We start from the raw sequence: 26,515 nt of genomic DNA, 5'->3' as shown, positions 1-26,515 counted from the left end.
CTTCAGGCCATTTCCTCAGGTCCTGTCACTGGTCACAGAGAAGAAATTGGTGCCTGCTGCTCCGCTGCCCTTCGGGAGGATGTTGAAGAAGGATAAAGGGGAGGGAAAGTCTCTCTCACATCCCTTCTGCACACAGAGCTGTCTTCTTGGACCAGTCTGGATCAGTGGGACCAACCCTCTCAGCACAGCCCCCTGTGTCCTTGGGAAGGGGTTGCTTTAGAGGCTGCTTAGAACAGCAGCAGCCCCATGGGATGCTGCACATGGTGCTGCAGGAGCCAGTGCCTCTGTGCTCTGCTCCTGCTGCCCCTGCACGCTCAGCTCCCTCCCTTCTCCCTGCCAGAGGCTCCTCTGGCCCCCAGATCTTCTGTTTCTGTCCTTGCTTCACAGTGGGCACCTCCATCTGCAGCCAGGGAGGTGGCATTGCCCATGCCAGGGTCTCTGACTTGGTGGGTACCAGTCCCTCCGTGGTTCAACATTGCCCTGTTACCTGGTACTGATCAGCCTGAGCCCTACTGGAACCTTTTCCTGGTGTCCCAGGGGACCTGCAGGCTCCTGGTGTGGGGGAATTGCTCATCTGCACAACTTGATTTCTGGCCTGGTGGAGAAATGCCCATTGGAGCCTGCTGAGCTGGAGTGAGAAGGGCACAGATACACTGGGCACCGCTGCAGCCTCTGCATCACTGATGAGACAGGCCAGGAGCACAGGGAGTTCAAGCTACACTGGCCCAAAAAGCCCCAGGAATCCTCTGCTCTGCTGCAGATTTTAAGGAGACATTAGAGCCATGGTCTGGGTGAAAAGGAAGTGGAATAGTGGACGATCTTTAGGGCTCAGGACAAATTGAGCAGCATTTTTCCTATGAGAGAGGTGAGGTGGAAAGCATCTTTCCTACGAATGGGAAGAAATAAGGAAAATTTCCAGGTGTTGGGAAGGTGGTGGGGTCTCTGCAAACCTCTCTGGGTTACAGAGGAGATGTGGTGGAGCCTGCAGAGGGGATATGAAGCCTCTGTGTGCTTTCTCCTGCTCCTGTGAGCCCTGGGCTCCAGGACTGTCTCTGGCTGCTTTTCCAGGCACAGCAGTGCCACAAAATCATTGTCTCTGCTCTCTGACCTGTTAATTTATGGAGCAGCCCAGCATGGAAGAAGGGCTGATGCATTTGGATTTTTGTCCAGTTTTGAACTGGCACCATAGTTCATAGAGACTAAAGGTTTATGTTGTAGAATGAGAGAAGAATCCTCCAGGTCCACATGCAAGAGTGGATCCTGGTGCCAGACAGCTCCAAACCACAGCTGGAATCCTATGACTTGAATGTGGCCAGTAACATGGAATTCAAATGAGAAAAGAGGGGAGCAGTTCTGTGGATTTTAATATTGTCATTGTCCCAGTGCTTCATCTTTAAACTCAATGGAATATAGACCCCATAAAAGCACTGTAGGGTTTGGATTTCATTTTGTTTGGGGTTTGTAAGAGTAGGGAATAGCTGTATATCCGTGATTGATATTCCTCCTTGCCCATACATCCCAGGAAGGAAGCTGGGTTTGAACTGCTGGGTTGGGTTTCTGTAGAAGAGACTTTGTGCCCAGTGAACAGAGGGGTTGGGAAACTTGGCTGGGCATAAACTGTCTCATGGAAACTCATTCTTGTGGAAAGATGATGGTGGTTTTTTTCGAGAGGAGGGACCACAGAGACAGCAGGACACCAGGTGGGTGAGGGATGCTGTCCTGGTGGCACCTCCTCTGTGATTCCGGGGAAGTTGTGTGGGATGTGACATTCTCAGTGCAGATATGGTTCTGCAGGTGGAGCCAGGGCAGCTGGAAAAGTGGTTTGGGCTCCCTGGAAGTGACAGGTGTAATATGGAGGTAAGACTGTCCTTAATAAACCATGTTTAACATGGTTTCAGTGGTAACATTTAAATGTTGAACAGCCAGACTTTGCGTGGAGCCCAAGTGTCTTCCTGACTTGGGTCTCATCTGCAATCCTAATGAATTCCAGGGCTGTTGGACCACCCACATTCCCCAGGTGTTTTTGAAAAGCCAGGCCCAACAGCAGGGGGGGATGAGAGAATCCCAGACTGGTTTGGGTTGGAAGGGACCTTCAAAGCCATCCAGTGCCACCCCCTGCCATGGGCAGGGACACCTCCCACTGTCCCAGGCTGCTCCAAGCCCCGTCCAGCCTGGCCTTGGGCACTGCCAGGGATCCAGGGGCAGCCACAGCTTCTCTGGGCACCCTGTGCCAGGGCCTGCCCACCCTCACAGGGCAGGATTTCTTCCCAGTATCCCACTAACCCTGCACTCAGGCAGCATGAAGCCATTGCCCCTTTTCTGTCACTCCAGGCCCTTGTCTAAAGTTCCTCTTCAGCTCTTCTGGAGCCCCTTTAGGCCCTGGCAGGGGCTCTGAGGCCTCCCCGGAGCCTTCTCCCGGCTGAGCAACCCCAGCTGTCTCAGCCTTTCCTCAGAGCAGAGGGGCTCCAGCCCTCGCAGCATCTCCGGGGCCTCCTCTGCACTCCCTGCAGCAGCTCCAGGTGCTTCCTGTGCTCAGGACCCCAGAGCTGGGGACAGGGACATTGAATGGGGGAGAAGCCTTCTCTCCACACACACAAGTAGGAATCCCAAGTTGATATTCCTGCCTCAACAAGACCTTTACATTTTTGAACCAGCACAGATCTGCTCCACTGCAGGAATCAGAAATACTCTTCCAAGCCGTTTTCCCTTAAGCTAGTGGGAATGGGAAATCAATTTAGGACAAATTGGGCTAAATCAATCCAGGGAGGATGCTCTTTGAAATCAGGGAAGTTCTTGTATCTCCTCCACTGGCACCTTGGCACGGAGGTGCTCACGAGGATGGAGGGCTGGGGACTGGTGAGGGGGTCAGGGTGTGCTGAGCCCTTTATGGAGGGTACCACAAACCCTGCTGGTGTTTGGGGAGGTGAGGGCATTGCTGCTGCTCCTGGAGGGCAGGCACAGTCCTTTTGAAACATAGATTTAAAAGAAACATAAAGATTTTAGTTATAGGCTAGCTGTGTTGAAATTAGTTAGAATAAGAAGGAATTCGGGCCCAGCTAGAGTTAATTAAAATAGTTAAGAGAGCTGGACCTGAACCGGTTTTCAAGATGTTAGTAATTGATTACAGAATAATTGATGATCTGTCATTTGTATGTTTGGTTAGCTGTGCTTAGAACGAGGAACAGAAATATTGATAAGTTGGTGTAGGGAACAAGGACAATTACCAGTTTCCTCCCTCTGTGGGAACCCGTCCAAAAGTCACGCAAGAGGAAATTTGGAGGTCACTAAAATAATTAGGATTGTTAAAGTTCAGAAAGGTGAAAAAGGTCAAAAACAGGGAGATGAGCTTACTTCATCTGTCTGGGACCACTGACCCAATTCAAGACCACCGACTCAATTCAGAACACACACTACGCATGCTTAATGACATGTAAGCTCATTTCCATACGAAGCAGAGAATGGGAGGTGTTAATGTTATGAATATGCATTTGTATTTTGGATATTAATAATTTTTGGAAATAAAAAGCTTTGTGTTTGCTTGGATCAGAGCCCTGTGTCCTAGGGAGCTATCCCACACAGTGCCTGGCGCCAAATAAAACATTCACTTTCTAACTCTAAACTGTTAGAGAGTTTTTGTCCATCTCAGTTGGATATTGATACTAGATCGGTATTCATATTTTAATAAATCACTTTGAAGGAGGTGTGGGCAGGTTTTCCCTCTTGGGACAACACTGCCCAGGACAATGGATGTGGCTGTAGTCTGAGGGGCGCAGGTGTCTGACCATCACTGTCAGGGTAATTCCAGAGGGGATTTCAGCTGGCAGTATCCATTGCCAGAGCCAGACGTGGCTGCAGCCCTGTAAGGCACCTTTGCCCTGTAATTACCTTGAAGGCAATTACCTTTCTCCTGTAATTGCCACCATGTCACACCCCCTCCCATCTCCCTGTGACTCTTCCCTCCCACCACACAGACGCGGGCTTAGCATCGCTTTCATTGCCAGGAGACAAAACAGTGCTGGACGGTCAGCCTCCTTGGGAGGGGTGGGGAGCAGGAGGGATTTGTGTCAGGACCCTCTTGGATCAGGTTTCCATATCTGCTGGATGCAGCAGCAGAGCCCAGCAGGTTCCTGCTAATCTGTGGCAGCTCCACCTCTGCAAGGGCACAGCAGGAGTGTCACTGCAGACATGGCAGCGGGGAGGCTCTCCCTTCCCACTCCCAGATCCTATTGCCAGGATCCAGGCTCTCATCTGTGCATGGGCTTACACAGCCCTGTGGGAAGGACCACAGTGAGCACAGATCCCCTGCTTCGTGCTGAGGAGGAGTCTGCAAAGCAGGAGTGCTCAAAATGGGGGGTTTGGGGGGAACTGGGGTGTGGGCAGAGCAAGGGGAAGGTGCTGGGGCTGTTCCAAGCTGCTTTGGCAAAGGAAGGAGCTCAGGACCTAGGTTAGATCTTTCACAGTGTTGGTAGGTACTTGGGACAGGGGAGAAGCCCGTGTTGGGCTGCTGCCTAAGGGAGACCCTCTCCAAAACCTTTGGGGGTGTTCTCAGGCCGTTCCCTCTGTGCACCCACCTGCCTCCCTCTGTCTGGGCCAGGAGCAGCCACGTGTGTCCAGCAGTAAAGTGAGCCAGGAGGGCCCTGCAGAGCTGCTGAGCCAGCAGGGGACAGCTCCAGCTGCCTCGTGGCTTTGCTGACCCCAGCTGACCCATCAGGTCCCTTGCACTGTGCTGGGGACAATGGGGTAAGAAGGGACCTCCAAAGGTCCGTTTTTGTCAGAACTGCTCTATCGTGGAGCTCAGGAGAACTGTGTTGGGATGCAGGTGCAGAGCTGGATTTGGAGCCACTGTGTGACCAAGGATTCACATCCCATCCCTTAATCCCAACCACCTGCATCATCTGCCAGGGAGCTGAGGGGCGTGGTAAGCAGGTCCTGGGCTTTTTGTGCAAATTTTGAGTTGCAGAAGCTGGTGAGGAGCTGCAGGGATGCCCACAGTAGATGCTGCAGATAGAATATCTGCCGTTCTGGTTTAATGAGTAGTTTTGGACTAAAACGGAAAGATTTTTGCTTTTAAGTGAAGTGAAAATGAACTTTTGCCCTAATTCCCTCTACTCTAGCCCTGTTCTTGGAGTATTACAGGACCATTGCCCTCAGAAACTTCCAGTGCCTAAAGGGGCTCCAAGAGAGCTGGAGAGGGACTTTGGACAAGGGCCTGGAGGGACAGGACAAGGGAATGGCTTCTAACTGAGAGAGTAGCTTTAAATTGGATATTAGAAAAAAATTCCTCACTGTGAGGGCTGTGAGGCCCTGGCACAGGGTGCCCAGAGCAGCTGTGGCTGCCCCTGGATCCCTGGCAGTGCCCAAGGCCAGGCTGGACGGGGCTTGGAGCAGCCTGGGACAGTGGAAGGTGTCCCTGCCCATGGCAGGGGTGGCACTGGATGGGTTTGAAGGTCTCTTCCAACCCAAAGTGTGCTGGGATGATGCACTGGGAGCAGCTCTCCAGGGACTCAGACGCTGCTGTTGGATGCAGGTTCCTCTGCACCAGCCCTTGCTCCAGAGAGGAGGTTTCTCCCAAACTTTTTCATCAAGTGGTTTTGGTGAAGAGCTCTCCGAGCTGTTCAGCTTCAAGCAATGTTTGAAATTCCAGCTTTGCTGCCTGTTTGTGATTGACCTGAGAAGTTGGAGGGTCCCTGAGAGTCACTCAGGGCTGTGATTGCAGTCACTGAGCAGTGATAGCCTGACAGCTGGAAGGGGAGCAGGAAAAGTGTTATTCCCACAAACAGGACTGGGAGAAATTTGAGGAGCAGGGACCACGAACCTAGGTGAAAGCTGTGGAAGAGGAAGAAAACCAGATTTTACTGTATAATCTGACTCTCACCTGGTTGTGCAGTTAAACATTTTGTTAAAATTTGCTCCAGACATGACTGCAAGCATGTATTAGGGTTCTTCAGATGTTTGTGAAGGACCTCCTTTAAAGTGCCACTTAATCAAATGCTCTTATCCTCATGAGTCACTTGTTTGTGTAACTGGTTCCCCCTTTTCCCACCTGCCAGAAGCAGTTTCATGGAAAAAACTCTTCAGGACAAGCCATGATTTTTGGGGCATCGATTATCTCCACTTTTAGACCTGCTGTTTTCTCTCTCTTCAGCTTTTTTCAAATCCTGCTGCACCTTGTCCCAGCTGGATTTGAGCCAGTGTAGGTGTTCCAGGTATTCCCTTCTCAGAGGCTCCTTGGTGGCCCTTTGGCCACCCCTGACCCAGCCAAGGGAAGGTGTGGAGCATCCCCTTGGCTGCCACCTGGTCCCTGAGCACAGCCTGGCCATGGGGGCTGTGCTACACAGCCCTGCTTGGGTGGGAGAAGCTACTTAAGGTGCAGATACTGCTCAGGGTAGTAATGCAGCCGTGTGTACATCTGATAGCAGAGCTGGCTGTTCACTTACCAGTAAATAACTCTGTGGCTGGGGGCCATTTCTTGCTTCTTGCTTCATTTCCCCATCTGTAAAAATCGTCTAATGGAAAAAAAAAATCAGGCTTAGGTCTCTCAGGAGAGCATTTTCTTGCTGCTTCCCTGAACGTTTTGTGCTTGTTGGTGTTTTCCTGTGGGGTACAGAGAGCTCTCAGCCCATTACAGGTGCCTGGTGCAGTGCTGTGCCAACAGCTATCACAGGAGGAAATGCCCAGGGAGCTTTTCAAAGCTGCAGGTGCCATAGGGTGAGTCCAGATCTGCTCCTGACCATGCCACAAGATGCTTTTCTGCCCTGAAGTGAATTAAAACGACTTTGGGTTCAGTGTCCCCCCCTGGCTGGAGTGTAAAAGCATCTGGTTGCAACCTGGTCAGGCCAGGCTGGATGGGGCTCAGAGCATCCTGCTCTGATGGGTGCAATCCCTGCCCATGGCAGGGGAGCTGGAATGCCATGGTCTTTGAATTTCCTTCCACCCCAAACCATTCCCTGATTTCTCTGTGTGGCAGTTTCTCTTTTAGCTCAGCTGATTTTCTGTCTGACCTGACTCCTGCCCCTGTGGAAAGCAGCCTGGATCACCTCTCAGCTGTTGTTTTCTAGGAAAACCCAAAAAGAGCAACCAACTTGCTCAATCCTTCCCACTGATGCTCCTCAGCTGGTGCAGCAGTGGGGCTGGATCTGAGTCATGTGGGTCTGTGTGGGGGAGGCACCCCCGCCTGCCTGCCTGGCCTGCTGCCAAAGCCTTCTGATCCCTTAGGATTTTTCCCAGTGACTTTCTCTGTCGTTGGTACATGAATATTTCATTCCTGTGTCCAAGCCAGAGTGGTGACTTGGGGACATCCCATCTCCTGGTCCCATCCATCCCAGTGAGCCCAGCTGGGTGTCTGGGGCTCCAGTGCAGCACCAGGGGCTGCAGCATTGGCCTCCTGATTGTGCTACTTGAATATCTTTGCAGGAGAAGAAAATACTGATAGGAACTGTCATGATATTTTTCCATGTGGTTTTGCCTGATTTCTGCCTTTCAGCCATGCAAAATCAGCCTGATGTTGAGCATTAGGCACACCTTGTGGAGGTCCCAAAACTGGAGATGTCATTTGTTCCAGGTTATCAGTCAGCTCTGGAAGCTCCAGAGGAATCTGTCGCTGTCTCATGTAACTCCACCCAGGCAGGACGTTTTCCACTGTGTGAAATAACTCCGTGAATTTCTAATTACACAAATCTAATTAAGTGCTGGATGTAACGACTGTGCCTAATCATAATGATTCACCCACCCATTCCATTACAGAAAAGGAACTGATTGTGTACAACAAACCGCCCAGTTCAGTGCAGAATGAACATCCCCCTCTCCAGCTGGGTGGGGCCTGGGTGGTGGGGACGTCCCTGGAGGTCCCCAGGCCATGTGGAGTGTCCTGTGACTGCATTGGGATCACTGGCTCCTTTGGGAGGAGGCTCTCGAGGTACCTGTGATGATGAGGGTGAGGAACTGGTCAGAGCTTCGAGGCACCATGGTCTGTGCACCGTGACCAAGGGTCCAGGTGGCTGCTGCACTGGTATTTACTGGGTTTTGTGTCAAAGCTCAGCAATGATAGAGCAGCAACAGCACCTTCCCTTCAGTTTCAGACCAGCTCTACCTCATCTGATGTGCTCTCAGAGGCCAAAGTAGCACAAAAAATTAATTAACCCACATTGGAGATCGTTTGTTCTGTGGCTCTCAGTGCTGCACCAGCACCTGAAGCCAACAGCATCTGCTGGTGGGAGCCTGATAGCTAAAATTTGGATCCTCTTTTCCCGTGAGGTTCCTCTATCATCAGCCTTGAAAATCAAGTACCTGCTTATCCAAGAGCTCCAGCAGCATTCCTGCCAGAAGGACACGGTTTCCTACAGCAGGACCTAGAACTTAATCCATGCACTGGAGTGCAGTTTGCAGAGGGATCAGCTGCTCTTACAAGTGTGGAGTTTTCTATTCATATTTTTGCAGTAGTTAGTGCTGAAATCACTCTTGCAGAAGGAACTGGGATGTTATCCCTTCTTTACCTTGGAAGTTTGTCCTACAGCGTGACGAGTGTGCCAAATTTCTGTCAGGCCTGCGAGAAAGGATATTAGAGGGGAGCCAAACATGGGACAGAGGGAATGATAACATGGCAGTGAGGTTAAAGAGACAGATAATTGATTTTTTTCAGTTCTGGTTTGGGTGTAAATCCATTGTGGTTAATGAAGGAAGGCAAATTGAATTGAAGAGCCCTGTGTGGGAGGCTCAGCCTGGCATGTAGCCAATGCCAGAGGCTCCTTGTGGTCTTCCCTTGGTGTTCCAGTGGCTCCATCCTGGTGTCACATGGGGTTTTTTTATGCCAGGTGAGAGGAGCTGAGCTCTGACAGGTCTGATCATGGAACAGGGTGCCCAGAGCAGCTGTGGCTGCCCCTGGATCCCTGGCAGTGTCCAAGGCCAACTTGGACAGGGCTTGGAGCAACCTGGGATGGTGGAAGGTGTCCCTGCCCATGGCAGGGGATTGGAGGTCTTAAATGTCCCTCCCAACCTGAGCCATTCTGGGATTCTGTGATGATTGCATCTGGAGCAGGCTCAAGGAGCATCCCTGTGCTTAGGTCTGCCACTGCCAGCCGTGAAGTTGCATCCCACTGCTTTTGGCAGTGGAAACTTTCCTTGGACCTCTGGGCCTGGGCTGAGGAGGGGCCGGGCCCCACCTGTGGCCGGTGTCCAGGCATGGTGCAGGGCAGGAGCCCTGGGGAAGGTGTGGTGGGAGCAGCCCAGTCCTGCTCCGGGTGTGGGATGTGTCCCACCACAACCCAGGCTGCTGGTAAAGGCTGGTAGAGAGATTTCCATCTTGGATCCCACTGACTCTGGACAGGTTCGATCACAAACCTTGATAAACTTGGATCCTGACTCCCTGTGGTGGTTGCAAGGCAAGAGCCTGCACCAGGGCCGTGCTTTCCATCGTTCGCCTTGTCCCTCTGCTCCTGCACGTTACCCTGCTTTGTGCAGCAGCTAAAAAGAATGGCAAGCAAGGTGTGAGGCTGCCCTGGGGGCAGGGGACAGGGAGGGAAGCCCTGTGTGTGCAGGAGAAACCAGACTCCTCCAGCTGCAGCAGCCTGTCCGTCACGCAGGCAGCAAGTGCCGGGGGCTCGGGCTCTCTCTGGATGCTCACTGGCTACAGAAATAAACAGGCTCTGTTAATGCCTCTTGCTAGCCTTGACTTTTTGGCTTGTCTCTGTATTTTTAGCCTCAGGACACTCCGTCCCCAAGGCTGGAGAGGACCTGCGGTGTCTCATACCTCTCCCAGCATGTGAAGCCAGCTCTCACGCTTCCCTGCTCCCAATTTAGCAGAGGGGAGGGGGGCAGTGCTGCTGCTTCCCACTGGCACTGGTGCAAGTGAGGACCTGGGATGTGAATGTCCCTTTGTCTGGGAGTTTATTTATGGTTCTGATAAATAAGATGGTTGTTTAGTGTGGAGAAAAGGAGGCTCAGGGGGGACCTTCTCGCACTCTCCAACTCCCTGACAGGAGGTGCAGCCAGGTTGGTCTCTGCTCCCAGGTGACAAGGGACAGGATGAGAGGAAACGGCCTCAGGTTGTGCGAGGGGAGGTTTAGGTTGGAGATTAGGGACAATGTCTTCCCAGAAAGGGTGGGCAAGCCCTGGAACACAGTGCCCAGGGCAGTGGTGGAATCACCATCCCTGGAAGTGTTCAAAAAACATGTGGGTATGGGGCTTAGGGACGTGGGTTAGTGGTGGGCTTGGCATTGTTGGACTTAATTATCTTAGAGGTCCTTTTCGGCTTTAATGATTCTGTGATTCCAAGTGAAGGAAGAAAACCCCACACTCGATTACATCCAGCACATTGCACAATTTCTTTGTGTTTCACTGAGAGGGGGATGAGTTTGGGAGTTTATTCTCTTTTATTTAGAAGTACAGAATGATTTAGCACAATGCAAAATTAAATGTAACTTTGAATAAAGGTTCAAATGTTCTTTCATTTGCCAAGTGCTGGGATGAGCACACGATTCATGGTGTGGTACTTCAGTCATGCTGAATCCACCTTAGCATCCTTCTCTGCTTGTGCAGAGCCCTTGGATTAACTTAGTCCTGGATTTGGAGCCTCGTGAGTATCTTCACCCTGCCCCTTGTCACTGTCTTGGTTGGCTTGAGGGCTTAGCTGCTCTCCATGCCCTCTCCTTCCTGGCTGTGCTCTGAAGGGCTCTCTCAGACGCTCCCTTAGGCCTGGACTTCAGCTGAAGTGTGTGCAGGGCTCCCTGGGTGGGATTCAGGCTCTTTGTGGGTTCCGGATGTGCTGGAGCACTTTGGATGGAGCACAAAAGCCCGGGAGCTGCAGCTGGGCAGTAGCACAGGTCTGCCCAGCACCGGGGCTGCCAGCCCTGCTCCCTGTGCTGTAAGCTGAGCTGGGATTGTTCCTGCTGCCAGCTGTGCCAGCCTGGCTGGCCTGAGCTCTGTTGTTTGTGCCCTGCTGACGCGTGTCCCTGTGGGATTGTATGACCTGTCCCTAGGGAGAGCCATGTGAGGGCACGGGCTGCTGGAAAAGCCTCAGCACCCCTACTCCTGAATGGCTGTGGAGATGCAAGTTTGGCTCATCAAGGGGTCCCAAGGCAGGCAGGGACCAGGGGTGCTGGAGTGAGTCCCAGCAAGGCTGTCCCTGCATTCCCATCCCCACCTTGCAGGTGATGTGGTGGGAAGTGACACCTGGCAGAGGGTAATTATTTGGTCAGACAGATGAAAAGCAAGACAGAGCAGATGCTGGTGCTGGTTTTGGTCACCATAAGCAGGCCCAGCTGCTCCTCAGGTCTCTGGGAAGATGGATCACTGCTGGGTGGTGCTTCTGTTCTGGGAGATTTTGACAGCTTGAGCTTTGCGCTTCTTGTCCTCTGCCAAGAGAGGGTGGTGTGGGCTTAGCAGAGAATCAGAAACCCCAGGATGGCTGGGGTTGGAGGGGCCTTAAAGCCCATCCAGTGCCACCCCCTGCCATGGACAGGGACACCTTCCACTGTCCCAGGCTGCTCCAAGCCCCAGTGTCCAACCTGGCCTTGGGCACTGCCAGGGATCCAGGGGCAGCCACAGCTGCTCTGGGCACCCTGTGCCAGGGCCTCAGGATTGTGCTGTTATCCCACTGCACACCAGGCTGGCAGAAGGCACCGTGTGCTGCACAAGGCTTGGCTGATTTTCATTAAACCAGAACTATGTACAGATTTTGGGGGGCAGCCATACAGTTCCTTAAAAGAGGCTGCTGCTGGATTTTCCTGGATGTTATTCCCTGCCCTCCCTGTGCAACTGGTGCTCCCCCGGCTCATAATTCTCTGTCCGAGTGCTGAGCTGAACAGCTGAGAGTTTTTGCATTTTTTAATGACTCTCTACTGTGCCTGAATTAATGGAAAAATGAACTGAAACCAAGATGAAGGTATTGAAGGGAGAGGATGACAAATTGGCTTTGGAGCATGGCAGCAACGAGCACTGTCAGGGGTTCACGCACTGACCTTTATCTAAACAGAACTGTGTGTAACAGATAAGAATATTTAACAATAATTAATGTCACATCAGCGCCGAGAACAAAATGACTACATCAAACGGGCAAGAAATCCACTGCAAATTACTCAAAAGAGAAATGTCAGCTCCTCCATATCTGCAACCTGCCTTGTGCTGATGGGGCTGGAATGAGCCGGAAGGGCACGCGAGGAGAGGAGCTATTAAAAATGATTTAGGGACTGGGTGATGTGTGCAGGAATGGAAACAGCAGCAGCTCTGCTGGACCAGAGTCGTGTACAATCAAACACCAAACCGAGCTGGTAATTGGGTGTGAGAGGAATGTGTACAAACCAATTATCCCCACTGCTGAAGTTCTGACAGGCTGCTCAGGGCTTCTCCTTCCTCTCCCATGTTTCTCCGGGGTGTCCCGGTGTGCTGGGATTCAGCAGGCACTGCCCTGCTCACTGAGCCCCCCTTCATGTTTTATAGACAGGAAAAGCTGTCTGGCTGGGGATGTCGAGATGTTTTTCATTCCCTGTCCAAGCTGGGGTTGTCCCAGCTCCCCAGGAGCTGTGGGGGTGTCTGGGGCTGGCACGGTGCTTCACAGGCGGCGTCAGTGCTGGGGAGGGATGCAGGGAAAGCAGCTGGGCTCCAGGGGATGCCTGTGCTCTGTCTGGGACAGGGAGGGCACTGTGCCACCCCTCAGTTGATTTCAGAACGAATGGTGGTCCATGGACCACTCTCCAGTGGTGGATTTCATCAGTGTCATGACAAAAGCAGCTGAGTGAGGAGAGGTTAACCCCCTCCTGACCTGCCTCCTGCTGCAGAGCACCCCTGGCCCTGGGCATTTCTACAGTCAGGGAATGAGTTGGTTTGGAAGGGCCCTTCAAACTCATCCCATCCCCACCCCCTGCCATGGGCAGGGACACCTTCCACTATCCCAGGTTGCTCCAAGCCCCGTCCAGCCTGGCCTTGGACACTGCCAGGGATCCAGGGGCAGCCACAGCTTCTCTGGGTACCCTGTTCCACTCAATGTGCTCAGCCCAGACATTGTGAGAATATTGGGAATATCCAGCTAATGCACAAGTCTAGTAAAAAGCTTGACCAGGTTACATTTTTATTCTAAATGGACCTTTGTGCCCATCCTAATGAATTATTTCCTCACCATAAATTAATTTACTGGCATGGCAACATCTGGGAAATGTTATCAGCCTCAGTGGGTAGAGATGAGCACAGAGCTGGAGCCCAAGGTCATGAAAGGAGTCTGGGGAAGAGCCATGAGATGAGCTGCTCCTGAATCCCTTGAATTTTTGGCTGGTACAGTAAAGGCCAGTGCTGTCACCCACCCACAGTCCTGCTGCCCACTAATAAGTTCTGTTGTCAGCATTTTGCTGGTGGGAGGATGCAGCCAGGTGCCTCTGGATTAGCCAGGGTGTGTAAAATGGCTTTGCAGCTGGCCTGGTGACCTTCTGACAGCAGGAGAGAATTCACAGGCAGAAGGTGGAGACATCAAGACATAAAATTAGGGACAATGGGGAGTTGTGTCTTTGCCCCTTTGAAGTGGAACAGGAAAACCTGTCCCTGCTCCCTGCCTGGGACGTGGTTTAGGGTTTCATATCTCCCTTACAGAAGATGCTCCTGTTTACCTCATGCAAGGCACATCCTGCTCCCAGCCAGGCTCTTGGAGCAGGACAGTGTGAGACAGGTGGGAGCAGAGCCAGCTCCCAGCACAGTCCCCGAGCAGCATCCTGGCCAAAGAGGTCGGTCAGGAAAAGTGTCTGATGTGCTCAGGGGCTAAAGAAGCCCAGCCCAAGGTGGGATGAGCAGAGAAGTGATAATTGAAGGATCTAAGCAGCCTGCCCATAGCAGGGAGTTGGAACGAGACATTTTCAAGGTCCCTTCCAACCCAAACCGTGCTGTGATTCTGTGAGTATGGATCCACTGGGGAGAAAATGTGACATTAAAGATCACTTAAGACTGGAGCCAAACTGAGATCTTGCTTACAGTGAAAGGCTGTGAATTTGCATCAGAATACAGGAGCAGGGCTTTGACAGGACAGGCAGTTAATTAAAGTGCATCAATTAAACGGGGCTCCTCCTTCTTTTGTCTCCCATGGGAGGAGGTGCAGAAAAGGTACTTGTTAGAAAAATAGATTTCAATAAATCCACAGTGTTACAGATAACATCTGGAGAAGCACAAAGGGGAGGGACCTCTGCTCTGATGCTTCAGGCCTCTCTTTCCCAGGAGGAACACTCAAGCTTCCAGCTGAGCCGCTCTACCTTTGGCGTGAAGTCAAATGGTTTGGTTTCTCCAGGATTCCTGCCAGTCTCTCCCAGTGTCTCCCAGTGCTCAGGGGTCATGCTCACCCCCTGGGTTTTTGCCCAGGCTGGGGCACTATCAGATCCAAGCTCCCAGCTCACATGGAAAGCTGGAGAAGTTCTCAGCGCAGAGGGACACATGTGAGGATTCTGATTTGGGGCTTCTTCAGATGGAAAAGCCTCAGCCACAGAAGCTGTTTTGGGAAGGCTTGAGCCCACTGAGCTGCCTTGAACTCCATTGGAGACTCCCCAGCAGCTCAGAAGATGAACTCCAGGTTTCCCTTTCCTTACAACGAGGAGCATAATGCATCCATAAGCTCTCCTTGCCCTTCTTTGACTCTGCTCTCTGCAGGTCATCTGAAACCCTGAGCATTAAAGGGATTTATCACATTGCTCCTCCTGGTGCTGGAGCACAGAGAGAGGGGCTGGGAGACCCGAGGGAGAGCAGAAACCCTCTCCCACCTGACTCAGCTCCCAAGGCAGACATCAGCACCTTGATGTCTCTTGATCAGGGACAGGACCCCAGGGAATGGCTGGAGCCGTGTCAGGGAGGTTTAGGTTGGGTATCAGGATCACCTGAACCTTGGCTGTGCTGATGATTTTCCCTTCTCCCTCCTTGACTCCAGCACCAGCCCTGCCCCACAATTTCAGGGACCATTGCTGGGACCATTTCAGGGGCCATTCTCTTCCTTTCAAACCCCTTGGCTTCCCTGAGATGCCATTTCTCTTTACCCGTTTCAAAAGTCAATTTGTCAGAGAAGTTTGAGGGGAGAGAGCAAGAGAGAACCCAAAGGGAACAGGAGTTTGGAAGTTGCACCACCTGATTCTCTCTGAGGCACACTGCTGGTGTCAGCCTTTTTTATGGACATGCAGAGCTGGTGCCATCTCACACCTGCTCCACACTTGTTCTTAAATGACACATAATTATGATAGGCACTGCAAAGATGGAGCTTTATCCCCAACTAAATGGCATTTCGTGTCTTCCATCTCCTGCCCCAGCTGAGGAGCAAATCCCTGGAGAGCAAGATCTTTAGCGAAGTAGGAGGCGCCTGCGAAATTAAAGGTGAGCTTGTTTGCTAGAAGAAAATCAGTGCTGATTCCTGGTGTTTCCAGAACAGTGGGCTTGTGTGTGATGCCCTGGGAGTGTTTTCAGGTGGCTGGAAGTGCTGATGGCAGGATCCCAGGTCAGATGCCAGAGCATTCCATGTGGGATAGCTGCTGCTCGGAGGTGTCTGGATGCCGCTCCAGCACTGGGATTTACTTTTGCTCTTTCCTTTTCCTGGAGTCCCCAGTTGATCCTGGTGTCAGTGGCACAGCCCAGGGGAGGGAGACAGGCAGCCCTGGCCCCATGTGTCCATCCTGCAGCCCTTTGGCTGAGCAGGAAGGGCACTTCTTGGAAACCCCCCCCAAAAAACCCCATCTTCTTACAAGTCTCTGCCCTCAGCAGTGGGTATGGAATCGTGGCTTTAGGGAGGTGAGGAGGTGTTTTTGTCAGGGTGTGATGCTGGGGTGACACTCACTGTGCTGTGTTGGACACCACACTCCAACCCCACGGCTGTGCTGGGCACGTTCCCTTTGCTGCTCCATCGAAGTTTAGCCCTGTGTGTGGAGTCCCTGCCCCAGGGATGAGTCCTGGGTTCTGAAGGGTCTGTGATAAATCTTAGTCAGTATCTGCACTGTTCCATCCCTTCCCTCCCCCAGCTCCCTCGGAATGCCATCCAGCCCCGTGATTTATTGCCCTTCAGTGCGTTTCATTTGCTCTTGGAGAACTTCTGTTTAATTTTTATGCCCGTTATCATTCAGGGGGAGAAGGGAAAGGCTTGGGGAGCCCAGAGTGAAAATAAACCAGCACATTTCAGTGCAGTTACTTTGTTCAAAAGATGCTGTGTTTTGGCAGAGTGCTTGCCTCCATTCTCCTTCACTTTTGCATTGTGGGTTGAAGTAATTCCACAAAAATCATGGGATGGGGCACTCGATGGATCAACTCCAGCCTTGCAAGGGCTGGGCTCAGCTGCTTTTGCTGCCCGAATTCCATAGGACTTGCACAGTAAAGGGGAATTCAGTGTAAGAGCAGGGAATGGCCTTAAACTGAAGGAGAGTAGATTTAGGTTAGAGATTAGGCCCTGGCACAGGGTGCCCAGAGCAGCTGTGGCTGCCCCTGGATCCCTGGCAGTGCCCAAGGCCAGGCTGGACATTGGGGCTTGGAGCAGTCTGGGATAGTGGAAGGTGTCCTTTTTTCAGCTCCCTTGATTTTGCTCTTGGTGAGGTTTTTCTGTGGCACCTCTTGGCTGCTTTCACTCCAGGTTATCAGTCAACTTCTTAGACCTCACCCAGGTGTAACTTAACATCCTTAGGGGCACAAAGGGCTGAGCATCCATGCTCTGCACCCTTCCCTGTGAGGAGCAGCACTGGACACCCTGTCTGGACCAACACTGCTGCTCCAGGAGCTTCTGCCTGGGGGTGCTGAGGGTGACCCAGTCAAGAAATGCCTTAGAAAGTCCTGCAGTTTCCACTTCTGAATCCTGGGTATGGTCCCACCTGGCACATCTCTCATGCTGGGCAGGTCAGCCAGGTATGTCAGCCATGGCAGGGAAAGGAAAACACCTTAATTTGAAGTTCCAGGGGGATTCGGGGCATCTCGGGGGATGCAGGGGAACTGATTTAAAGCACAACATTTCAATTCCATCAAGGAATAGTTTCAAGTTGGCCCAACCCAAAGTAAAATCTTCAGTTTCAAAAGCACATTTTCCAAATATTAAATAAATAAATAAACAAAACTATGAAAAAGTTTTGCTCTGGGATATTTCACTTTGAAGAAACTCTGTTTTTTCCCTGAGCAAATCCCAGCCATCGTGACCAAAAATCCCTGCCTGCCTCTATCCTTGTTCTCTGCCAGCATTAACCTGATGAAGCAGTTTTTGTGGGATTTCTGGTGCCTGAGCCAGCCTGAACCACCCCCCCAGTGCTCAGCCCTGAGAACATAACCACCTCTGTCTGCTCCGCTTCCAGCTCCGTGCTAAGCAGCTCAGAGTCTTAGCTCAGAAAGTCCCGGCTCTGATCCTTGCAGACAGCAGCAGCTTTGCTTTCCGGCACTGCACACCCTCACAGAAAGTCGTGGATTATCTGCTTACCCTCCCTCCATGTCCTGGTTCCTGCAGGGTGAAGAAGCACAGAGAGGAGCTGCGCCTGCTCCCGCTCTGGGAACGGAGAGAGCGACAAAGCCCAAGTGCCCAGCCAGCCCTGGTGAGTGACCGTGTCTCCGTGTGCTCTTGGATGTGAGGAGTGGTGGGGGAGATGCCTGTGATTCCCAGCTGTGGGACTCAGCAGTGGGATTTGGGGCAGGAGAGGTACAGCTGCTTTCGTTCTGGGATCGGTCTGAGGATTCCGCTGGGAGAGGCTGATTTTCCCTCCCCCTGGCCTGGTGTGGGTGTTCAGGGAGTCAGAGGTTGATGGATTTGCTGCGCACCTGCCCCTGTCCCTGGTGCTGTTGGGGATGGAATCGGGAGCACTTTAACCGCAGGCAGGTGGTGGAGTCCCCACCCCTGGAGGTGTCCCGGGAAAGTCTGGATGTGGCACCCAGTGCCATGGTCTGGTTGACAAGGTGGTGTTGGGTCAGAGGCTGGACCCAGTGATCTCAAAGGTCTGTCCCAGCCTAATTCTATGGTTCTGTGAGTCTGTTATTACACCCTGTGGGTTGTTCTGGACACGGGTTTGGGCATGTCTGCATTTTAGATTCACTGCTTGTGGTGCTTCTAAAAGTTCTGTCTGCAGTTTGTCATGGTGGAGGTGAAAACAAGAATGACTTGTGAGTAAGCTGGAGGTGGACTCTGCTCCTGACTCCCCTGTGTACATCCCAGAGCAAGGGGGTGGAAGTGCTGCCCGTGGGGAACGCTGTGCTTGGGGCAGGCGAGGTGCAGAGCTGGTGTGTGGGGGGTGGGTGTGCCCAGTTTGGTCAAACCTCTGGTGCTGCCTCTGCACAGGGGGAGCAGAGCAGGCAGCCCCTGGCACATGGGCTGGGAGGAAACATTCCCGTGGTATTTCCTGGAGCACCAGCACGCTGGGACTGTGTTTGTCAGTGCTCAGGCCAGGACAGAGGAGTTCCTCATCCCCAAAGGGTACGGGGGTGTCCTCAGGCCACGGTTTAGGAAGATAACCAACTCCAAATGCCAGCAGACTGTCAGGACATGAGTTTAACATCCCCCAGACCTAGCTTGGCCAGGGGGGCTGAGCTGAAAGCACCTCTGTGAAGAAGAGGTTTTATGGAGGGATGGGAAGGGATTTAGGAACAGGTCCAGTGGCAGCATGACCTAAGGGTTGGGAAATGCTGGCCTGGGAATGACTGTGGCTGTTGGAAACTTGCTGTGCTTCCTGAGCAGTGAGGTCAGGGAGGGCTGGAGCTGGGAGGGCTCTGCCTGCTCTGCTGGGAGTTTTGTTGAGGTGAGAATGGATTAGCAGGGAGTAAAACCTCGAGTTTGCTTCAGCAGAGGGTGAAGATTTCAGGGTGTCCTCGTTCTGTGCTCAACTCATGGCAGGAAGATGCAGCAGTGTAAAGTTTTCAACAGTGGATTTTCTCTTTCAGTTCCTGGGCAGATGGATGAAAGCAGAAATTACAGATTAACAGGGTGGTTAAGGAAGGGATCTTAAAAACCGTCCAGTTCCACCCCCTGCCATGAACAGGGACACCTTCCACTGTCCCAGCTTGCTCCAAGCCCCCTCCAAGCTGGCCTTGGGCACTTCCAGGGACGGGGTTCTCAGTTTCCAGTTCAGCAGGGTTTGCAGAGCTCACATTTTAATTGGTATCACGGTTGGAGTTTTACTTTGGAACTTGCAGAGAAGAAAGGAAAAATAAATGTGATCAGATAAAAGTTCTTATCACAGAGGCAGGAGCTCTGCTGTTGTGTGATGGACCCCTAGAGATACCACACACAGTAAATAAGGATCTTAGTTGGAAGTCTAATCCAGGAAACTCCAAATAACAGCAGGGAAAAGATTCACCTGAACTTCTTCAAATCAAAATGAGGCAGTTGAGGGAGAAAGGGAACTTGGGTTTCATCAGATTTGTCCAAAACCATTTTCTGTTCCAGCTTAGTGTACCTGCCCGTGGTGGTAGGGAGGATATTTTGACACAAAATATTCTGGCACACAGATACGTTGAACAAATGACCTGGCTAAAAACCCTTTTGTGCATGACTAAGACAGCTCCTGTGCCCTAATTCCATAGACCAGAATTTAACTCAGCAAATGAAATTGCAGGATTTGGCAGCATTGAAGAAATACATGTTTTTTACTTCGAAGATACTTTTATTAAGAACACTGCAAGAAATTTTTCCAAGTTTTGTTTTGGCTGTTGGCATATCCACTAGAGTTTTAAAGTGTGGACCCTTCTTTTTGTACAAGGTACTTGCTGTAAGGGGAGGAAGTCTTTTATCCAACAAGTTCTTCCCTTTCTCAGGACTCCTGAGCCCCTGAACACTGCTGGCTGATCAGTTGCTCTTTCATTTTTCACTTCTGCCTGCACTTACTGGTGGCACACAGAATAAAGGTTGATTCCAGAAGGAGCTGCAGAGCTCCCTGTTCCTTGGGAAATATATCAGTGGGGAAATATCTGTCGTTCAGGCAATGGGAGAAGAACACAGAGAGCGACTGGAGAACAAGGAAGGCTGATGAAAATGCCCATTACTCCAGGAATGCAGGGAAATTGTTGGAAATAGCTGGTACTGAGTCCATCCTTACAGGGCTGGGAGTGCCCCATAATGAGAGGACACAGAGCATCCTTAGGTGGCTCAGCAAAAACAGGATGGCTGAAATTTCCTGGCTGTCTCAGAAGAAGCCCAGGGTGGAGGGGGCCAGCAGGGCTCTGAGCACAGATAAATCCAGACTCTAATCACCTGCTCAGGTCGTTACCAGCTCGGGCAGTTCCTGTCCTGCCAGGATTAGGGGGGCCCTGCCGGCCCTTTAAGCTACGAGCTGTGTGACCTTCTTAGCACCCCGTGGGCCAAGGAAGGAAGCGATGTAACAGGTTCTTAATTTAGAGAGCACCAGGTCAGGAGGAGGTTGCAGATCCTGGAACCCAGTGGGGGCAGGAGCTGGGAAGGGCTGCAGGACGTGACCCTTACAGGGCTCGTGGTCAAGCCTAAAAAAAGCCAAACTCTGGGATTGAGTTCCCCTCTGTGCCTAAGGTGCCTCTGTCAAGGGATGGGTGGTTGGATCACTCAGGTTGGAACTCATTCCAGAGGCCCCACAGGTGTCGTGAACCATCAGAAACCATCAGGCTGTGGAGGACATGAGCAGAAATTCCCCCCAAAACACACTCTCCCCAGTCTTTATCTGCTGTAAAAAAATTCACAGACACAGTTAAAGCTCACATTCTGAGTAGGCTCCCTGGAAGGACTGCCCTTGTCTGTGCTGGGAATGCTCTCATGGCTCATGCAGTACTCGGGCGTGGTTGGCTGGAGGATGTTCCCAAGGGTCTGGGAGAGGTTTTGGCTGGGACAGGTTCACTCTTGTCCTGTGGGAGTGAGCTATGGAGCCCACCTGGCAAAGGCAGGGTGGGAGGAGAGCTCTCCTCACACAGAGATGCCAGTCCCTGACCACTCTCTGCAGGGAAGCAGGTGAGTTTTGGGATGTTCTTGGCACAGTCTGTAGTGAAAGCAAAGCGCAGAATCCCACAATGGCTTGGTGTGGAAGGGACCTTAAAGCCCATCCAGTGCCACCCCTGCCATGGGCAGGGACATCTCCCACTGTCCCAGGTTGCTCCAAGCCCCCTCCAAGCTAGCCTTGGATGCTCCCAGCATGAGGGGTTGTTTTGTTTGAGGATGATTAGGGGTCATTTAGTGTTCCCACACACCAGGAGTGGGGTCTGCAGGCTCAGCTCTGAGTGTTGTCCAGGGGTGGAGCCATCCCCTCCCTGTGCCCCCACTGCCTGGGGGAGCTGAGCTGGGCTGGCTGGGAGCTGGCACCCAGGCAGTCTCAGCAAGGATCAGGTTTTCCAGTGAGAGCCAAGTCCTGACACACTGAGCTGCCATTTTTGATGCTGAAGCCTTAGGAGCGGGACACTGGATGAGTGAGGGAAGAGGAGCTGCTAATTAACCCATTACAAACACCCTTGTGGCTCTGTCCCTGGGCTTACTGGGGCTTGGAAATAAGCAAATGAACTGCAAATGAACTGCCTGAAGCTCTCAGCTGCTCTGTCCAGGCAATAGGAGAGACGCCAAGTGATGGATGCAGGACAGGACCCTCCTGCTCAGGACCTTGATGGTGAGTGGAAGGTTGTGTGGCTCAACAGGAATCTGGGAAGAGCAGAGTACTGGGTGTTATTTAAGGGATGTAAGGCTGAACAGAAAATCAGCAGACTCATGTTTGATTCCTCAGACATGAGTTCCCCCAGCAAACACAATGCAGTGCTTTGCACCACACCTGCTTTGGGATGGAAAACCTGGAGAAAGCACAGAAACTCGAGCACATGTGGAACTGTAAACCTGTACATTCAGGCAAAGCTATGCTCAAAGAAAGCCATGGGTTAAAATAACACCTATCCAATGATTCATCTCTAGAGCTGAGATGGTTTTCTGTGATCAACCCAAATGTTTGATTCTTTGAAGAGCTGAGCAAGCAGATCATAATTAACACTCAGTTTTCTGCAAATCTTGATCTTACTGAAATATGATATCGATTTAAATTATCTGACTGGGGGATTTTTGGTTTTCCTTTTTCACTCCTGGATTTCCTTTTCGAAATCATCTGTTTCTCAGAGCTTCTCAAGACTTGGAGGTTAATTCAGCTTAAGGTAGTGTGTGAATGAAAAATGTAAAATCTTTTCCCAAATAACTGCTTGTGCAAACACCAGACAGATGATAGCACGAGTCCCTTCTTCTGCCATGGCTGTGCTCAAACTTTGGGTGAAAGTGAAGTGGCAGAACATCCTCTCCTGACTGGGTGCAGCTTTCTGGCTGCATTCCTGAGTTCTGGAGCTGGAATGTGAGTCAGAAAGGAGGGAGTCAAAGGGGTGCCTTAAAATGAAGGTACAAAAATAGATCTCGCTGCACGTCTTTTCTCAGCTTCCCCTTACAAGGGTGTATTGATGTGTGTTGGATGGGATATGATGGCTCTGGCCTTGGCAGATGCATCAGACACAATGTGTGAGCATGGATTTTAGGGGTTTTTTTAAGGAGACAAATAAGGGTTAGCAGGAAATGCAGAAAAGGTAAACAGTGAGGTGGCCACAGTCCTTCATCTGTAGGAATCCAGGCCTGAGATTTGCTTCCAGCTCGGCCTGAACTGGAGATCTCAGGAAATGAGCCAAAAAGTTGCTTATTTTGCCATTTCATCATTAGATGTGCTGCTTCTGTGAGGCACTGACCTTTCACAGGCAGTGCTGTGACAAAAGATGTGGGGAAGCCTCAGGGACCTTGTGCTGCCTGGAGAGGTTGGGCTGTGCCATCCAGAGGATGGGAGATGATGCCACAAGCCCTGTGTTTATGATGAGCTGTCTGAGGTAGGGTGTTGGGGTTTTTTTCTGCTAAAATCCTTTCTTTTTAGTTTCTTCCTGAGAGTGGAGGTTCCATTGGAAAAACAGGGTCAGTGGATCAGTGGGGCTGGCCTTGGGATGTGCTGGGCAAGCTCGGAGGACTGATGTGGGTCCCCAGCTTTCCTCTGGTAGGTGAACTCTGTAGAGGCTCCCCAGGGAATGGGCACAGCCCCGAGGCTGCCAGAGCTCCAGGAGCGTTTGGACAGCGCTGCCAGGGATGCCCAGGGTGGGGTTGTTGGGGTGTCTGTGCAGGGCCAGGAGCTGGGCTGGGTGATCCTGTGGGTCCCTTCCAGCTCAGGACATTCCATGATTCTTTGGGACAAACACTTGATTGTGGGCTGTTCCCACCCCCCTTCCCAGGGGAGAGATGCAAAGGGACCAGGGCAGCCTTGGTCTCTTGCCTGTTTTTCCTGTTGTACTGGGGGAAAAGCCTTGTAATCAAACCTTGTTCCATTCCCCCACACCTATCCCTAAAAGCCTGGCCTTGCTGTGCTGTGTGGAGCCAGGACACCTGCACCCTGTTCACCTTCCATGGGTTATCTCCCCAGAGAATCTTGGAATCATTACGGTGGGAAAGGACCTCCAAGATCATCAAGTTCAACCCTTAACTCAGCACTGCCAAGCTCATCACTAACCATGTCCCCAAGTGCCACATCCACATGTTTTTTGGATACTTCCATGGATGGTGACTCCACCACTGCCCTGGGCAGCCTCTTCTGATGCCTGACCACCCTTTTAATGAAGAAATTTCCCCCCATATCCAATCTGAATCCCCCCTGGCACAACTTGAGGCCTTTTTCTCTTGTCCTGTCCCTTGTTTCCTGGGCAGAGCCCAGGGAGTTGTGGAGAGCCAGAAGAACCCCCCTCCTTTCCCCTCTCTTTACATCACAGCTTCCCTGAGCCTGTCTCTGCTGCCTGTTAGGAGTGGCGTGCAATGAACCATCCCTCAGCTTCCCACAGTTCTGGTCTGAAGCCAAGGAGAAGTTTGTCAGGGCAGGGAGAGGTTTGTGGGCCACTGAGCTTTCTCTGCTGTTGTTAATTATCCATCACTTCTTGCCCTACTTTCCCTCCAAGCCTTCCCTGCCTGCTCAGTGTCTGCTGGGGCTCGGCAGAGTCCCTGTGCTTCTCTGGGCTGGGTGGCTCAGCCCCACAGAGATGTTCTGAATCTGTTCCTTGTCCGACTTTGCCTGTCACTGTCTGTGCCTTGATCTTCCTTGTACCTAGATCCAAAAAGTCTGCTTCATTCTTTTTTTTTTTTTCCCCCATTTGCTTGTCACAGCTTTGAATGCCTTTATTATTCCTTCTTCCCTCCTCTGGCAGAGGTGTCTCTGCTTATAATCTTCTTAGCACTGAGGCAGCCTGTTCATTTCAAAGAAAGCTGCTTTAAAGGAAGGTGTGAGCCAGACTTGGCCGATTCTTTCTTTTCCCCTGTGGCTTGAAGGGCCTGAAAATATTCCTGTAATCATTTCACAGAATCCCAGAATGGTTTGGGTTGGAAGGGAGCTTAAAGCTCCTCTCATTCCACCCCTGCCACGGCAGGGACACCTTCCACTGTCCCAGGTGATTCAGGGAATGGGCTGCAGGGCTTTGGGCTGGCCCCATGCAGCTCTTGGGTGATGGGCCCAGGACACAAATGGGACTTCAGGCAGGTTCCCCATGCTCGAGGGAGGTGCCTGAGCTGTTCTCTCTCCACCCAGGCCTTGTCCAGCCCTGGCTCTCCCAGTGCAGGGCACTGCTGTGTTCACAGTGCAGCAGCTCCGTGTCCAAGGGCTCAGCCCAGGGCAGTCCTGGAGGGAAGCAGGGTGTCCCCCTGTGCACTCACACCTGCCATTCAAGCCCTGATGGCCGCTGGACCAGCAGGGATGTGGATGTGAGGCTGTGCTTGTCCTGTGGCCTCACCCAAATGCTGCCTGTCCCACCAGTCTGCAGAAGGCAGCGGGATGCATCCACCCCATGGATGGGCCAAACTGGGCTGCAGCAGCCAGGGCTGGTGCATTCTGCTCAGGAGCTGGGGGATGCCTGCAGGGATGGCTGCAGGGAGCCTGGGGGTGCATTTGGGAGAGCCAGGGGGGAGTCCTGGGGGCAGCCAGCTCCAGTCTGCCCTGCCCAGCCCTTCCCTGTGTCTGTGCAGACAGTTGGGGAACACACCCAGGGAAAATGCCCCACCCTGCAGCAGCCCCGTGGCCCTCCCGTGGGGCAGAGGGGCAGGGGACAGCAGCAGGCAGGTGGAGGGACTCAGCGCCCTGCTGCATTTTGGCTACAGAAGCCAAGGAGTGAAGTTTGCTATGCCAGCACCTCCTTCTGCAGGAGATTTCTTTTCTTCTCCGATGCTTTGCTGCTTCTCAGAGTCTGGAAATGCATCTGTGTTGTTCACCTGACCCTTCCATGCGGTCACAGCCTTTACAGCCTCTGCCTTGGCTCCTATTACACTTCCCAAAGCCTCTTCATTGCCTGGCTCCTCTAATCTCTCCAGAAGCACCCATGTTTTATGCCTTGGTTATGCCTCCCTTCCTTTTAATTAATTTTTTACAGTGCCTTGCTCGTCCCCATTGCCCTTTTTGATTTAATTTATTGCTCACTAGCCATCACAGCACTTGGGCAAGCCTTTAATTTATCTCTTCCTGTGTTCCGTGCCCCCCCTCTGTCCTCTCCCCATATTGATTTCTCCAGTTTGATTTCACCCTGCGCTTTCCAGCGTCATCTCCCACCCTTCCCTCCCACTCAGAACTGCTTGGATGATTTCCCCCACCCCCCCCCCCCCCATTAGTGACCTTGCTGCATTGTAATTCCTGGCCTAACAGGGCTGGGATTGCTGCTTGTTGCATCCCCCACTTCCTTGGGCTTGGCTTCCACCCCAAATGTCTCAAAATTAACTCTGGCTAATTCCCATCCCATTGCTGTGCTAAGGTAAAGGTCCTTTCCCAGATGGAAGGGCCTGATGGCCATGACCTGGTGTAGCTTCTCTGCTGAGTTTCCTTCAGGCAGGGAGGTGTTCCAGGGACAGGGATGGGTCAGACTTCACTTGGTTCCAGCTCTGAGCAAGGAGGGAAGTCTGTGCTCCCAGCAGCTCTTTGTTCCTGTCATTATCCTGGAGATGAGGAGGTGCAGCCAAACCTGCCCTGGGGAGGCCTGGCTGCCCCCAGGCCAGCTCTCCTGCTGCTCTGGAGCTTTTTCCTGCTCTGCATTTAAACTGTGAGGAAACCTGTGGAAGGAAAGAGAGATTAATTACTTTTCTTCTGCCTTTTAGCTGCCCTGTGGCTGCCACAGTCCAGCTCCCCAGAGCTCGGACAAAGAGGGAACCCCCAGATTTGCTTCATGGCTGTGAGGAATTGAGGGCTTTTATTGGCCACCATAAATGGTCCATTTACTTAGAGAGCAGTCCCTGCCATTACCACAACGGCTTTGGAAAGGACAGTACTGCAGAGACTCAGGTTGTTTTGTCATCTGTGGCCATGTGATTTGTCAGCTGAGCCCAGAAGTGGGAAAGGGGTCAGAGGATGGGAACCATATGTTTATTAAAAACACACAGCAAGGCAAGATCGTGAGCTGTTACCTGCTCTCCTGTAGAACAGGCACAAAACACAGCAGGCTGAGGCTCAAAATAGTGGTTATCTACATAGTTCCCTGTTCCTGCTAAAAAATACTTTGGTTAGAGCTGTGCTTGTATATGGGATTTCCATTTTCATGGGATATTGTGTCACCGAGCTGGTTCTGTCTGATGGAGAAC

The 26,515-nt window shown here is 52.0% G+C and overlaps 1 protein-coding gene across 2 annotated transcripts in view; it reads left to right on the top strand.

The window, feature by feature from the left end:
• The window catches only part of RALY (RALY heterogeneous nuclear ribonucleoprotein), a 117,618-nt gene that overhangs the window by 23,924 nt on the left and 67,179 nt on the right, over positions 1-26,515 (top strand). For both annotated transcript variants that reach the window (XM_039563430.1, XM_039563429.1), the window contains exon 2: positions 17,420-17,504. The gene's annotated coding sequence lies outside the window, so the exon portion shown is untranslated. The remainder of the gene's footprint in view (positions 1-17,419; positions 17,505-26,515) is intronic.

The sequence above is a fragment of the Corvus cornix genome, chromosome 20 (assembly GCF_000738735.6).
Source record: "Corvus cornix cornix isolate S_Up_H32 chromosome 20, ASM73873v5, whole genome shotgun sequence".
In the NCBI taxonomy this organism is placed as follows: domain Eukaryota; kingdom Metazoa; phylum Chordata; class Aves; order Passeriformes; family Corvidae; genus Corvus; species Corvus cornix.
Note: the sequence above shows the minus strand (reverse complement) of the source record. Positions and strands in the feature narration are given on the sequence as shown.